Source organism: Oratosquilla oratoria, chromosome 29 (genome assembly GCF_046742065.1).
Source record: "Oratosquilla oratoria isolate Oo_2021 chromosome 29, ASM4674206v1, whole genome shotgun sequence".
In the NCBI taxonomy this organism is placed as follows: Eukaryota; Metazoa; Arthropoda; class Malacostraca; order Stomatopoda; family Squillidae; genus Oratosquilla; species Oratosquilla oratoria.
The window spans coordinates 52,703,769-52,721,268 of NC_134805.1; positions in this window are offsets into that span (position 1 = coordinate 52,703,769).

Sequence of the window (17,500 nt, forward strand, 5' to 3'; positions counted from 1 at the left end):
ATTTCCTCGTGGTTTCAAGCAAAATATCTTTATTCACGTGTTTTATGTGGTTACTGTTGCAACATACTGTAACGTAATATTAGATATTACGTCATATGTGTAATTATGTTATAGAATTGTGTTCCTTTGTATTACATAACTATGTTCATATTTCTTGTCTATGTATGTATTGTAACAATGTTAAGCAGTAACGCCCGTCCACTATATGTAATCTTGCCTACGTGCGGAGAGAGGTGCGCACTCTTGTAGAACAAACAGACAAGTGAAATCCTGAATAGTTCGGAGCGCACAGATTTGACAGTTACTAAATAAGTAGATTGTTCAAGCGAGTCGAGGGTCTTAAAACTACCCATGTTGACGTGTGTTAACTTACCCTCCTCCCCTCCTTTCGCTCTCCCGCACACTTCACCGGAAGTATCCCGCTTCCGGTCCAATGGTATATAAGCGGTGGAAATCGCTCACTCCTTGTCATTTTCTCACATATTGATCTCTTGATAAAAACTAGAAGTTTAGATTCATGAGACGATTGGTGTGAAGTGATCACCCTTTTTGCCTATATTACGTGTCTGATATACATTGCATTACTTTATACTTATTTGTACTTATTACTTATTTTGATGCATGTTCCTGATCTCTTTGTACTTAGATAGTACCATATTGTATACGTATCTTGTGTTTCTTATTTGAACGATAATTTCCATATTCTTATAATCGTGTAACGGTCCCATTGACCCTACTGCCCATTCTCTTTTGTGTTGATTGCCTGTAAATATTTTCCATATTAATAATTTCGTTTACTAGTTTTATCGCTAGTTTAATATTCCTTTCCTGGAATCTTCTTTGTTACCTTTACTTCTAGTCTTACGAATTATCTAGGCCCTGACCAGATAGTTCAGTCCTACAGTGGCTTCTAGAAGTGAGCTGGTTCTTAAGCACTTATCCGTTATACGTAACGTCTCTTCACTAACCAGCCCGTCCCGTAAGAAAGTGGCGACCCTTGCCAAGGATATTTTATCAGGTATTTAACACATTCTTATAGAGATGGATGATATAATTCAAGAATTCGTTCAAAATCCCAAGGTAAGTTTCTTAAAGAAACAAACTAAAGACACTTTGATAGAAATAGGCAAGCACTTTGGAGTAGACATTGATACAAGTTTGCGAAAGAAAAAATTACTTCAGGAACTCGTTCAAAATCTGATCGAAGATGAGATCTTATCTCCAGAAGAGATTACAGCTATACAAATTCCTTCAAATAGGTTAGAAATAGAGGCACGACTAACCGAACTTAAGATTAAGGAGATTGAATTAAAGGTCAGGAGAGTAGAAATTGAGGAGGAAGCTAAATTGAAACAAATGCAAATTGAGGCAGAACTTAAAGCTAGAGAGGAGGAAGCTAAACTGAAACAAATGAAAATTGAGGCAGAATTTAAAGCTAGAGAAGAGGAAGCTAAAGTGAAACAAGTAGCTAAAGAGGACGAAACTAAAATCATATTGGCAGAATTTAAAGCTAGAGAAGAGGAAGCAAAAGTGAAACAAATAGAAAGAGAGGACGAAACTAAAGTCAAATTGGCAGAGTTAGAATTAAAGAAGGCAGAAGTAGAAGCTAGGATTGTTGATAGACAACCCGTAGTTCAGGAAGGTCATATAGATATTTCCAAGTATGTAAAACTTCTACCCCAATTTTCAGAAGGAGAGCCAGAAACTTTCTTTCTTCAGTGGGAAAAATTGGCGCAACAGTTACAAATCCCTAAAGAAAATTGGCCATTAATCATTCAAACGCAATTTAAGGGTAAGGCTCAGCAAATTTATACTTCTCTTTCAGAAGCAGAAAGCGAGTATGATAATATGAAAGCTTGTATTTTAAAAGCTTATGAACTAATACCAGAGGCCTATAGACAGAAATTCCGTAATTATAGGAAGACACCTCAGTTAACATACGTAGAATATGCGGCTCAACAAGAGAGGTTATTCAATAGGTGGTGTTTGGCTAGTGAAACGGACACCTTAGATAGACTTAAACAGTTGATTTTATTGGAGCAGTTTAAGAATACCTTAGAGACAGATCTTAGGATTTTTATAGATGATCATGTTCCCGAAACTTTAACTAAAGCTGCTGTATTGGCTGATGAGTTCACACTAAATCATAAACCTAAGTCAAGACAAATGGAATCCCAAAAGTCAAAGTCATATATTCCAGATTCAACAAAATACTCTGATCCTTGGTCCCCAAAGAAACACTTTGAAATTCAGTCTAGCCCATCACATTTCAGTTACAGGTCTGATTTCAATCAATATCCTCCAAACCAACCTTGGCAAAGAATGGAAAGGTTTAAGACTAATCCCCCTGTAACTTGTTCATATTGTAAACAGGTTGGCCATCACATTTCTAATTGCAGAAAGAGACTGACACCCTCGTTCTCCAATAAGACAACAACTCTTGTAAGTAATATAAAATCAGATGATTCAAAATCCTCTATTCAGGATACACTACCAAAGAAGCCGGTATTGTCAAGTAATGTAGAACCCCCCTCATCAGATCATGATCCTTGTTTCAAACCATTTGTATCTTCAGGAACTATATCTCATAGTAGTAGTTCACAACAATATCCTATTTCCATACTCCGAGACACAGGAGCAAAGCAAAGTCTGATTTTAAATTCTGTCTTGCAGAATCTGGGTGAGTCATATACAGGTTATGATATATTGATAGAAGGAGTTGGAGGAATTGTAAAATGTCCATTACATAATGTTTTCTTGCGGTCTGATTTAACAACCGGAATGGTTAAAGTAGCAGTAGTAGACTCTCTTCCCATAGTAGGAATATCCTTAGTGTTGGCCAATGACATCGCTGGAAGCAAAGTCATTTCTCCTTTAATAACAAATAACCCTAAGACCTCAGTAGAACCTTCAGATAACTTATAGTTGTTTCCCGCTTGCGCTGTAACCAGATCTCAGTACAAGAAATCTGAAGAGGAGACCTATAATTTAGAATCCCTATTCTCCCAAACTGACCCATCTTCTTCTTCACCAGTTTCTCTATCTAGAGCAGAATTAATCAAAGAACAGAAGTCAGATCATTCTCTTAAAAATTTGTACGAGATTGTTTCATCTCCAGAAGAAGTTGAAAATATGTCACGAGGTTTCTATATAGAAAACGAGTCCTAATGCGAAAATGGAGAGCATCCACCGCAACCGCTGACCAGCCATGGCAAGTAAGGAATCAAATAGTCCTCCCTCTTGGTTTCAGGAATAATGTTCTAAGATTGGCTCATGATACTCCCTTAGCAGGTCACTTAGGGGTAAGAAAGACCTTGTTCAACATAACCCAACATTTCCATTGGCCCACGGTTGTCAAAGATGTTGCCCAATATTGTAAAACATGTCATACATGTCAACTTGTAGGTAAGCCCAACCAGAAAATTGTAGAAGCTCCACTCCATCCCATTCCTGTAATGGAAGAGCCATTTAAAAAAGTTCTTATTGACTTTGTAGGACCTTTACCTCCTTCAAGTAAAGGAAATCAGTACATTCTCACAATCATGTGTATGAGCACTCGTTTTCCAAAAGCAATTCCTTTGAAAAATATTAAAGCTCAAAACATAATCAGAGAAATGTTGAAATATTTCACTATAGTAGGATTCCCCAAGAACATTCAAAGTGATCAAGGAAGTAATTTTCTTTCCAACAAGTTTAGAGAAACTCTTGTAACACTAGGTATAAATCATGTAACTTCCTTCGCCTATCATCCTCAATCACAAGGTGCTCTAGAGCGCTTTCACCAAACGCTCAAGACAATGTTAAGAATCTTCTGTGCTGAGAACACTCGAAATTGGGAAGACGGACTCCCCTTTTTGTTGTTCGCCACCCGAACAACAATTCAAGAAAGCCTTGGATTCAGCCCGTCAGAATTAGTCTTCGGTCATGAAGTCCGTGGCCCCCTAAAGATACTTCATGAACAATGGATGAAAGAAGAACCACCAGTTCCTTCTTTGAAATACGTGTCCCAGGTCACCGAGAAGTTGTTAGAAGCTTGGAAGTTGGCAAGAGAGAACTTGACGAATGCTCAACGAGTAATGAAAGGTCGGTATGATAAAAATTCTAAACTTAGAACTTTTTCTCCAGGAGATCAAGTGTTACTTTATCTTCCCATACCAGGAGATCCATTGCAGGCTAAATACAAAGGACCCTATGAAGTCTTGTCCAGAGCCAGTGATCTCAACTACATAATCAAAACTCCAGACAGAAGAAAGAGTTCCCGTCTCTGTCACATAAATACCTTAAAACCTTATCATTCCAGAAATCCAATTCCAATTTGCAGCTCTACCACAATAGAATCGGAAGAGCCTCCTGATAACCTGCCTAATCCTCCTGAGATTCCCTTGGAAAACTCTCAGATACTACAAAATCTTCAGATAAAAGTAGGACACTTATCTGAGAAACAAGGTAAAGACATTCTTTCTCTCTTAAGAAGTTTTCCAAAATTATTTCTAGATTCCCCAAGATTCACTTCTTTGATAGAACATGAAATAATTCTAGACTCGCCAAGAGCTATCAAACAAGCCCCTTATAGAGTCAATCCAAAAAAGAAGGAGTTCATAAAAGCAGAAATAAACACTCTGCTTCAACAGGGAATAATTGAACCCTCCAGTAGTCCTTGGGCATCTCCTTGCATTCTTGTCCCTAAATTTGACAATTCTTATCGCCTGTGCATTGACTACAGGAAAATCAATGCCCATACTAAGGCCGATGCTTTTCCTATCCCTAGGATAGATATCATAGACAGTCTAGGAACTGCCAAGTATGTATCCAAGTTGGATATGTTAAGGGGATACTATCAAATCCCTGTACACCCTCGCTCAAGAGAAGTTACCGCTTTCATTACGGAAGAGGGATTGTTCCAATTCAGAGCAATGCCATTTGGGCTTAAAAATGCCCCTGCCACTTACCAAAGAATGATAAGTAATCTTGTTGCAGGATTGCCAGGAGTAAAAACTTATCTAGATGATGTGATAATATTTAGTCAGTCTTGGACAGAACACATTGAACACCTAAATAATTTATTTTATAGAGCAGACCAAGCAAACCTTACCATCAATTTGTCCAAATGTGATTTCGGACATACACAGGTCCCCTATTTGGGATTTAAAGTTGGAAATTCCCAAGTGTTTCCAATAGACGCCAAGATAAAAGCCATCAATGATGTACCAACACCCACTAATCGTAGAGAGGTACGTCGTTTCCTTGGAATGAGTGGCTATTATCGCCGTTTTTGTCCAAATTTTTCAGATGTAGCAGAACCATTGACTGACCTGTTGAGAAAAGACCACGACTTCGTGTGGACACCTACCTGTGAGACGGCCTTCAAAAACCTGAAGTCCCTTCTCACTAACGCACCAGTTCTAAGGGCACCCGATTTCCAACGACCCTTTCTCCTGCAAGTCGACGCCAGCGACACCGGTATCGGTGCCGCCCTCTTGCAAGAACACAATGAAGTTCTTCACGCTATCGCCTACTACAGCAAGAAGCTGTCCCCTGCGCAGAAGAACTACTCAACAATTGAGAAGGAGACGCTCGCTTTGGTCCAGGCCCTTATCCACTTCGAAGTCTACCTGGGTTCCTCAACTACCATTCAAGTATATTCGGATCACAACCCCTTAAAGTTCCTACAGACTATGAAAAACAAGAATCCGAGACTTACACGTTGGAGTTTATTTCTCCAACCCTTTAATCTAACAATTCATCACATAAAAGGCGTCTTTAATGTTTTAGCCGACGTCCTTTCTAGAACATAGTTTTTCAACAGAAAGTGAAAAGCTTTCCCAAACGGTGGAGGTGTAACGTAATATTAGATATTACGTCATATGTGTAATTATGTTATAGAATTGTGTTCCTTTGTATTACATAACTATGTTCATATTTCTTGTCTATGTATGTATTGTAACAATGTTAAGCAGTAACGCCCGTCCACTATATGTAATCTTGCCTACGTGCGGAGAGAGGTGCGCACTCTTGTAGAACAAACAGACAAGTGAAATCCTGAATAGTTCGGAGCGCACAGATTTGACAGTTACTAAATAAGTAGATTGTTCAAGCGAGTCGAGGGTCTTAAAACTACCCATGTTGACGTGTGTTAACTTACCCTCCTCCCCTCCTTTCGCTCTCCCGCACACTTCACCGGAAGTATCCCGCTTCCGGTCCAATGGTATATAAGCGGTGGAAATCGCTCACTCCTTGTCATTTTCTCACATATTGATCTCTTGATAAAAACTAGAAGTTTAGATTCATGAGACGATTGGTGTGAAGTGATCACCCTTTTTGCCTATATTACGTGTCTGATATACATTGCATTACTTTATACTTATTTGTACTTATTACTTATTTTGATGCATGTTCCTGATCTCTTTGTACTTAGATAGTACCATATTGTATACGTATCTTGTGTTTCTTATTTGAACGATAATTTCCATATTCTTATAATCGTGTAACGGTCCCATTGACCCTACTGCCCATTCTCTTTTGTATTGATTGCCTGTAAATATTTTCCATATTAATAATTTCGTTTACTAGTTTTATCGCTAGTTTAATATTCCTTTCCTGGAATCTTCTTTGTTACCTTTACTTCTAGTCTTACGAATTATCTAGGCCCTGACCAGATAGTTCAGTCCTACAGTGGCTTCTAGAAGTGAGCTGGTTCTTAAGCACTTATCCGTTATACGTAACGTCTCTTCACTAACCAGCCCGTCCCGTAACAATACATACATACATACATATATACATACGGACATACATACATACATACATAAATACATACATACATACATACGTACATACATACATACATACATACATACATACATACATACATACACGATACATACATACATACATACATGCATACATACATAGATGCATAAATAGATACATACATAAGTACATACTTGGGAAGTAAAAAAGGAAAAGAAAAAGGAAAACGAAAATGTACATCACCCTTTCTTGCTCTCCCACAGCGATGTAATTCATAATTTATTTTGTAAATGAATATTTGCTTTCACCTTTTTCTCTCTCATTCCAGAAATGAAGAAAATAGAAAATATCCTTCAAGACTTGTAAGAAATAAACATAATGGCCATCGACTCTTAAAAGGAGGGATTAGGATCATTCATCTGCATACAATTCCACTGCACGAGTTTTCCATGCATGTATCACATATGTAGATTTTTGTGTAAGCATGTATGTATGTATGTATGTATGTATGTATGTATGTATGTATGTATGTATGTATGTATGTATGTATGTATGTATGTATGTATGTGTGCATGTTTGTATGTATGTATGTATGTATGTATGTATGCATGTTTGTATGTATGCATGCATGTATGTATGTATGTATGTATGTATATTGCAACAGTAATCACATAAAATACGTGAATAAAGATATTTTGCTTGAAACCGCGAGGAAATCAAAGATCGGAATACTGAACGTTTTCCTCTATTTAAGACATTTTCAAAGTACTTTGAACATGTCTTAAATAGACGAAAACGTTCAGTATTCCGATCTTTGATTTCCTCGTGGTTTCTAGCAAAATGCATGTATGTATGTATGTATGTATGTATGTATGTATGTATGTATGTATGTATGTATGTATCTATTTATGCATCTATGTATGTATGTATGTATGTATCTATTTATGCATCTATTTATGCATCTATGTATGTATGTATGTATGTATATATGTATGCATGTATGTATGCATCTATGTATGTATGTATGTATGTATATATTTATGCATGTATGTATGTATGTATGTATGCATGTATGCATGTATGCATGTTTGTATTTATGTATGTATGTATGTATGTATGTATGTATGTATTTATGCATGTATGTATGTATGTATGCATGTATGTATGTATGTATGTATGTATGTATGTATGCATGTATGCATGTTTGTATCTATGTATGTATGTATGTATGTATTAATGTATGCATGTTTGTATGTTTGTATGTATGTATGTATGTATGTATGTATGTATGTATGTATATGTGTTCAATATTCGTAAATAGCTGGAGTCCAGGAACCATTTTTGGAAGAAAGTATACATTGGAATCGTCGTTTGCCAATTGTATGTATGTATGTACGAGTGTGTATGTATGTATGTACGTATGTATGTATGTATGTATGTATGTATGTATGTATGTATGCATGTATGTCTGTATGTACGAGTGTGTATGTATGTATGTATGTATGTATGTATGTATGTATGTATGTATGTATGTATGTATGTATGTATGTAAGTAAGTAAGTATGTATGTATGTATGTATGTAAGTATGTATGTATGTGTATGTATGTAAGTAAGTATTTATGTAAGTAAGTATGTATGTACGTACGTACGTGCGTATGTATGTATATACACATTCATACAAACGTACATATATAGTATATGCATGTACAGTGCAATTTTATTTAGGTGAGTGGTCGAAAACCCACATTTAAGAGAAGACCACTTTAATTTGTACTAAAAGATTTTGAAGCATATTTTTTGTTTTCTTCCTTTCTGAAAAGAGAGATACAGAGAGACAGAGAGAGAAAAAAAAAGAGAGAGGTGAAATAATCAAATAAATATTAATTTACAAAATTTGTAATGATTTACATCGTGATGGGGGAATGAGGCAGAAGACTGCAGACGTCAGGCCCCAGAGCTTGTCCGTCCCGTTTGTCGGTGATATGCGAGAAGATTTTTTTACCGTCGCTCAGCCTAAGAGGCCCATGGGTTTGGGCCACACGAGTGTATGTAGCCCTGAAGAACCGGAAGTCACGAAGGATTCCGAACCCAAGAAGGTCTTGGTGAAAGACCTTCTCAACCTCTTCCGGATCTTACCACAAACCTGGAAACCAAAAAAAGAAGTTATAGACTCTGAGAAAAGTCCCCAAAAAGCCCTAGACAAGCCCGATGAAGAAAGTTTTGAAAAGGAAGCCAATAATGAAGCCCATACTAAAAGCCATAAGCCTATAGAAAGATATTTAATGGAATTAAAAGAAAAACGAGAAAAGTTAAAAGATAATCTGAAAAATTACAAATCTTTAAAGAATTCAAAGAAAATTTGAAAAAAGTTATCAGAAAAAATGGAAAGAAAATTGAAAGAAAGCCGACGGAAAATGAAAGTATTGTATTGGTTTTGGTCGAATGAATTTATTGCCTTTGATTGACTGCCCAAGCCCAGTAACAGAAAGCCCGAAGCCTAAAAACATGAAGTTAGAAAAACTAAAAGAAAATTTTGGAAAATTAAAAGAAAATATTAAACGACCTCAAAGAATTGCACAAACGGCTTTGGCCTTGTGTCCAGAAAAACACAAGATTGATTGTGAAATTAACGAAAAAGCCCAGGTAAAGCCCACAAGCCCCAATGAAAAGGAAAAAACGCCCCAAATAAGTAAAAATAAAAATCTACTCAGGGCAACATCCGAGAAAGCGCGTAGCGCACTCAAAAATGGAAATAAATGGATAAATAAATAAAATAAAATAAGCCCATCAAAGAGGATTAAAAAGGCCAGACATAATATGGCTATGTGAGGGGGTCGTTACCCCCTCAATAATAATAATAAAAAAACTAAATTAAGTTAAAAAATTAAAAATGCCCAAAAAATACGTTTTCGGCCCGAACAGGGCTTTGCTCTCAAGAGCCTTAAGAACCGAGGACACAGCCCTTTCAACATGTTGCCCTCGGGCAGCGTTCCCAAGAACCAGGTCACGGGAGGGCGACGGTGTGCCTGAACGACCCGATCTCGAAGAAAAGCCCTTGTCCTCAAGCCCAGCCTCGGGTGCTCAAGCAGGACCTCAGCGCGAAGCCAACTTTAGCCCTTTTTAGCCCATGAGGGGTGCGTGAGCGGGGTGGTGGGTGTGTATCCCCTCATCTGAATGAAATCACTTGGCGACAGGTTAAAAAGAAGTCACCCCACGTTGGGTCGCCTCCCCGCCTGGCCAGGGGCGAAAATCGCTTAGGAAGCGACTCAAGATGGCAGCAAGGTGGTCTCCATCCTGAAGGGGTCAAACCAACAAGATATTCCCCCTCAGAACGACAAAACGAGCAAAGAGATCCATGTCAGTGCAGAGGCCATCTGAGATATCCTTTCTAATCATAGAAAAAAAATACCTCAAACAACTAGGGAATCTAGGGAATTTCGAGAGAATGAACGTGAGAAAGAGAGATAGATAGATAGATAGATAGATAGAGAGAGAGAGAGAGAGAGAGAGAGAGAGAGAGAGAGAGAGAGAGAGAGAAGTGAACCAATCGCCCTTCATAATTTGATTACTTGATGTGGTCGAGGCTCTTAAGCTGATTCCTGAGGTACTCCGCCCTTCCACTGCCTCGGTGGATTACATAGTGCTACAGCTGACGTCAGGCGATTTTATTAAACATCTTTGAGGATACTCCCCGCTTGAACAAGGCACTAATAGAGTTCGTATCTGGTTTCTATTATTTTAGTGTTCAGTGTAGCAAGATGGTAGCGAGCTGGACTCGCGCTAAGAGGGACCCGTGATCGAGGCTTCGTGACGGCTGAGTTTGATCACATGTATTAGTAGGTTGTTTGATCAGGGAAGACTCAACAACTTTTCTTCTGTAATTGAAATGTGATTTATAAAATATGGACTGGGACAAGTCTGATATAATCTATGAATCACATTGCAATTGCAGAAGAAAAATCGAGTCCCCCCTGATCAAACAACTTGCTAATTTTAACACATCAAAAGGATTCCCCGGCGCCATTACTAATTTGGCCGTTAACAAAATTGTACGTCAAGTTGTTTGCCCAGACCTAAAGGGCAAACTTGTCGCGCAAATATTTGACCTGGGGTCTATTTGACCAAGGATAATTTTGACCTGGGGGTAAATATGACCTGGGTCATTTTGACCTAGGGTCAATTTGACCTGGAATCAATTTGACCAGGGATAATTTTTATCTGGGGTCCATTTGACCTGGGGTCAACGTGACTTGAGCCTACATTCCCATGTCCCTTCTGTGTATCCCCTAAATACAAAAAGATGTTTGTAGTCACTGAGAACATATTCTTCACCACGAAGATAAAAATCAAACCCGAAGGTGGAGAAAACACGTTTTTAGCTTGGAGGTCAGACCCGCGGAGGGAGGGAGGGGGTAACGGTCGGTCGCGCCCCCTCACCTGAATGAAATCGTTTTCCAGTAGGCAGAGTAAGATAGCAACAAGAGGGAAGAATTACTAGAATTTATTAGATTAGATATGCGTATTGGTCTCAGCACCATTGATGGGCTGGAGGCGGAATATTAAAGTCTCCCCATTTGTTTATTCTCTTGTTGGGTCAAACGAGGTCGAAGCGAGAGGGTGACTGAATGGAGAGAGACCATCTGGGCCATAACGAGGTGGAATAAAAAAAAATTAAACAAGATGAAATAAAGTGAAATAAAATAAAATAAAATAGAATAAAATAGAATAAGATAAAATAGAATGAAGTAAAATAAATTAAAAACTAGTGTAAAACTAAATCAAAATCATATAAAATAAAATAGAATAGAAACAATGAAAAACTAAATTATTGAAATCAAAATAAAATAAAACAAAATAAAATAGAGTAAAATGACATGAGATAAGATAGAATAAGATCAAATAAAATAAAATAAGATAACATGAAATTAAATAAAACAGAACAAAATTAAATTAAATTATATCAGATTAAATAAAACAAAAAATAAATTAGATAAAATAGAATAAGATGATATTAAACGCTTTCCCAAAGAGGCAAGTGAAACGACCCTACTTAGACCTGCGACAATACAGGTAACGACCCAAAGGCGAGAGAGGAAACGTTCATGCCTCCGCACTCACAGCGTTTAAGACAACGTTTCCCTAACTGCACAAACGTTTAAAACATCGTTACACAAATTATGTCGCTGCGTTGCCTTGACTCCTTTCATAAACGTTTCTACGAAATCAACTCGAGTTTCTTAAAAGCTTTTAGAGCTAATACCAGATGTTTGAGACGTGCTCGGCGAAGCTGGGAGTTAAGAACCACATTTATACCCAGCTACTTAAAGTGTAGGTTGCTCTTGTCCTATCGGTGTGATCCGAGCATCGGAATTTGTGTTCAATTACTTCCTGATAGGTTGCAAACATGCGTACTGATTACACATAAAACCTCGCTGCCAGTACCTGTGTTTGCTGCTCGCCCATACATACATACATACATACATACATACATACATACATACATACATACATACATACATACATACATACATACATACATACATACATACATACATACTTACGTACGTACATACATACGTACACACCTCGTGGCGCTGTGGTTAGAGTTCTCGCCTACCATTACGGCGGTCCGGGTTCGACTCCCGCCAAGGGCTGAAATAATTTCAGTATCGCTTCGCTTCGGGGTGATACTCAAACTCTCATGGGCGGGGAGTTAGGTGTGTGTGTGTGCGTGTAAGGTCACAGTATTACCCATAGATCAGTCATACGAGTTCTGAGCTCTCATCCGGGAGGTTAATAACTGTCGAACACGATTCCAACACGTAATCCAAGACCATGGTGAATGGTGAATCACATACATACCATGCATGCATATATACATACATACATACATACGGGATCCGGGCCGGATAGCGACTGTCAAAACAGCGACAGTCATAATAGCGCCTTCATAAGGGCGACGTAATCAGGTGAGCGACTTTCAAAACAGCGACTGTCATAATGGCGACCGCATTATAACAACGTCTGTAATAATAGCGACTTTACTATCAACCGGTCAGAATGGTCGCAGACTTATGTTTCAATTGCTTGTGTTTTCGTGTTTGTATTTACGTGTTCAGTTGTGTTTACTTTGTGAGATAGGTTCAGAATGAAATATGCTCAAAAGGTCGCAGACTTATATTTCTATCGCTCATGTTTATTTGCTCGTGTTTACATGTTTATATTCACTTTGTGAGAAAAGTTCACTGAAGTGAATTTACTGGTCGGTCGCTCGGTCGTCGGTCATAGTAGTGTTTGGGTTGTTAAGACTTGAATACAAATGGCAAAAGCCGACAAGAATGTGAAGAACAACACCATGTGAGGTCGAAGCCTATATTGGCAGTACAACGTTTCGCTCGTTAGAGCTTTATCCTGACCACTGACACTGGTGCTCACAGAATGTCCCACTACTTGAATATTACTTAATTGAAATAATGGAAGGTCAGCAACAACAAAAGTAACTAACAAGAAGACTAATCCTACCAACCAGCAACGTCACCTCCCTCCTCACCCGGACACTTGAGCCGAGTAATATTCAAGTAGTGGGACATTCTAGCAGGACCATCAAGGATCTGACAAAACAGCAGGACAAAAAGGACGCAAGTTGGAGCAAATCCAATCCTTCCTCCTTCAGTGGGTAGGTGTTCTTCCCCCACCCCTTACCCACCCCACCCCTCCCTCAGGCTGACTATATGACTTTCTGTTGTTTGGCTTGACTAGCCTTTTTCTTTTTAAATCATGTAACTTCTATAGCTAGTCCAAATGAAATGTTGATTTCGATTCCCTTTAGGTTTTCATTTTTTTTTTATTTTATTACTGAGCAGTTTCATGCAGTTGATGCGATGATGTCGCTGTTATGAAAATCGCTCTTATAATACAATCGCTATCATGTGGTCGCTGTTGTGATAGTCGCTGTTTTAAAAGAGTCGCTGTTGCGAAGTCGCTCTATTGACAGTCGCTGTTATTACAGTCGCTATTCGGAACCCGAGCCATACATACATGCATGCATACATTTTTCTGCCACCGCTAAGTGATTCTATGCAGCTGTTAAAGAATGTCGTGAATATTATTTCATATTTTGTCTACATAAATGAATTCAGAGGGAGAGAGAGAGGGGGAGAAGAGAAAGTGAGAGAGAGAGAGAGGGAGAGAGAGGGAGAAAGAGAGGGAGAGAGAGAGAGGGAGAGAGAGAGGGAAAGGAAGAGGGAGAGGGAAAGGGAGAGGGAAAGGGAGAGGGAGAGGGAGAGGGAGAGGGAGAGGGAGAGAGAGAGAGAGAGAGGAGGGGAAGAGAGAGGAGACCCGAAGATTGTGCCTTTATTTTTCATTTTCCCTTTGACTTTCCAAGACCGGCCATTCACTCTAACCGAACCGACGCTGCGACCGTGCCACGTTCTCCTGTTTGTCGGTGGGTGGTGCAGAAGAACAACTCCCTGACCGCCAGGACCCTCGCCCAGATCCAAGGGCTCTCCCGAGGTGGCCTCCGGTGCCCGAAGACCCTCAAGACCATGAAGCCCCAAAAAAGCGAACTAGAAAGTGAAAAGCCCAGATGATGTGAAGAAAATGAAGAGAGGATTTCAAAAGAGAAAGGCATATAGATTGTAAAAGAAAGTTTAAAGGTTCGACTGAAGAATGTGGAAATTGAGATTAAAATGACTTATTAGAAGATAAAAGAAAATTGTATAGAAAGAGTAAAGCCCAACAATGAAAAGAGGAAATGTTTACAAATGGAATCTAGTCACGAGAATCAAATTTTGAACGAGGATGAAGCTCAGATGGAAAAATCAAAACCCGCAGGAAGTAAAATGAAAGAGTTAAAAGAAAAACTGAAAGGACCTGAGGAAAAGTTAAAAGGATTTGCAAAATTAAAAAAATATAAGCAAATTTTGAAGAAAAAAAAGTGATAAAGCCCAAAGATGAAAATTTGAAAATTTTACAATCGGAATTTAGTGAGGAGAATGAAATTTTTAAAAATGACAAGCACCTGGCTTCGCCAGCCACGGCTGCGCCGTGGGTGCTTGGCCTGCGGCGCTGCTCGCTTCGCTTCGGAATATTGAAAATATTTGTTGTTTCGTAGAGAATCATTGAAATTAAACACCTTTCGATGAAATTCCCGCACAGATTCTTTAACACAAATTTTTTTTTACAGCCTTGGAAAAGTTTGGGCATGTTCATTCCGTAGTCGGCAACTCAAGCTCTTATCATTTTGTAAAGCGGCTTTTGAAATTTTCCGAGTACCTGTAACCCACTTCCAAAAATGTCTTTGACGCTTCTTTTTGTCGGCTTCGGTTTCTAAAGGCATTGTTCCTGGTGATTTAATCGTAAGATTTGTTGTCCTCCTTTTTTAACGGTTAAAACTTTTATTGCACACGTGTTCCTTTTTGCCGGTTCAGTGCGGGATAAACATACACCCGGGTTCATTAAAAGACAGCCGGGAGTCACCCGGGTTCATTAAAAAACGGCCGGGAGTTTTTTTTTTTTTTTGTTTTTTTTTTTTTTTAGTTATTCTTAGATGAACCCCCCAAATGAAAAGCCTAAAGCCCGTAGAAGGAACAATGGAAGATTTCAAAGAGTTTTAGAAAGCACTTGAAGAAATTTTGACAGAATTTGAAAAATTAATAGAATTTAAACCAATTTTGAACAAAGTGATAAAGCCCGAAGATGAATTATTGAAAACTTTGCAATTTGAATTTAGTGAACAGAAGGAAATTTTGAAAAAGGATAAAGCCCAATTTGAAAAATCAAAACCTGTAGAAATAAAAATTAAAGAGTTAAAAGAGAAAGGGAAGAAATTTGAAGGAAATTTGAAAGAATTTGAAAAATGAAAAGAAAGTAAACAAGTTTTGAAAAAAGTGATAGAAAATTTGAAAAAGTCCAACAATAAAGCCCTAACCACTCTTAAAAAATGCGATTTTTTTTTTTTTAGCCCATGATAAAACAATATGGCCTAAAAAGTATAGCCATGTGAGGGGGGGCCTCACATGAATAAAAAATAAACAAAATGAAAAAAAGAAGAAAGTGCTCTAAAATCCATGCGGAAGGGTGGGAGGTGGGCTCTAAAAATGACTGCCCTTGACAGGGCACCGAAGGAGTACTCCATTCTTTAAGAAATTTCCAGCCTTCAGACCCAAAATGAGCATTGCGTTCAAGAGCCCTGAGAATCAAGCAAAAGCCCATCTCTCCAACATATCCTCTTGGCTTGGGTTCTGTGCAGCCCCCCGGGCGATGACCTCGAGGACCAAGTCACGTAAGGGTGACAGGGACGGTCTGTAGGGAGAAACCGACCTTATAGAGAAGCCCATGCCCTCAAGGTAGACCTCGGGTACTCAAAGACGACCTCCGCGCGAAGCCAACTATAGCCTTTTTTTTTTTCCCCTTTTTAGAGCACGAGTGGAGTGTGAGTGGGATGGTGGGTGGGTGGGTATCCCCCTCAGCTGAATAAAATCGCCTGGCGACAGGAGAAATAAACAAAAGCAAAATCACTATCTCACCCTCACGATTAGAAACATGAATTAATTAGTTATATTCATGTTTTTACATAAGCACATAAGAACATAAAAATGAAGGAGACTGCAAGAGACCATAAGGCCTACCCTAGGCAGCTCCGTATCCATCACCACCTGTCATCCCCACCCATAAAGATGTCTAATAGTTTCTTAAAATAACTGATCGTTTCGGCGCTTACTACATGGTTAATAAGTCTATTCCATTCGTCGAGCACCCTATTAGTAAACCAATTCTTGTCTATTTCATTCTTAAATCTAAAATTGTCCAGTTTATACCCATTACTGCGAGTCCTGCCCTGTTGTTTTAATATTATGACCTTGTTTGCATCACCCTTGTTAAAGCTTTTGATCCACTTGAACACCTCTATTAGATCACCCCGTACTCTGCGTCTTTCCAGAGAGAGTAAGTTAAGGTGCCTAAGCCTCTCTTCGTAAGGCAAATTTATGAGTTCATGTATCATTTTGGTCATTCTTCTCTGTACTGATTCTAGTGAATTGATGTCCATTCTGTAGGACGGAGACCAAAACTGTACTGCATAGTCAAGAATGGGTCTAACTATCGCTAGAGTTTGATAATTACCTCTGCACTTCTATTCGTTACCGTCCTTGTAATGAAACCTAATGCTCTGTTTGCTTTATTCCTGGCGCTAATGCACTGTTTCCTGGTTGCAAGGTCCGGACTCACTAGAACTCCCAAGTCTCTCTCGCATTCAGTTTTCTCTAAAAGTGTGTTATCTAAGCTGTATCTATTTTTGGTATTGTGTAGCCCTATGTTTAACACGCTACATTTAGACATATTGAAGTTCATTTGCCTTTTCACCGACCATGTGAACAATTTGTTAAGATCATCCTGCAGAATCTCTGCGTCGTCTCCTGACCTAATTTGGAGTCCTATTGTAGTGTCGTCCGCAAACTTACTAACATCACTATTTATCCCATCGTCTAAGTCGTTTTTGTACATAATGAACAACAAGGGACCCAGAACCGAACCCTGGGGGACCCAATAGTAACATTGCCCCTAGATTTACTCCATTTATGGTGACCCGCTGTTTTCTGTTCTAATCCAAGCTCTAATCCATTCTAACATTTTTCCTCCTATGTCATGCGCTTTGATTTTATTTACTAGTCTCTGGTGTGGTACATTGTCGAACGCTTTGCTAAAGTCAAGGTAAATAACATCGTAATTATCATTGTTATCTGACGCCTTATA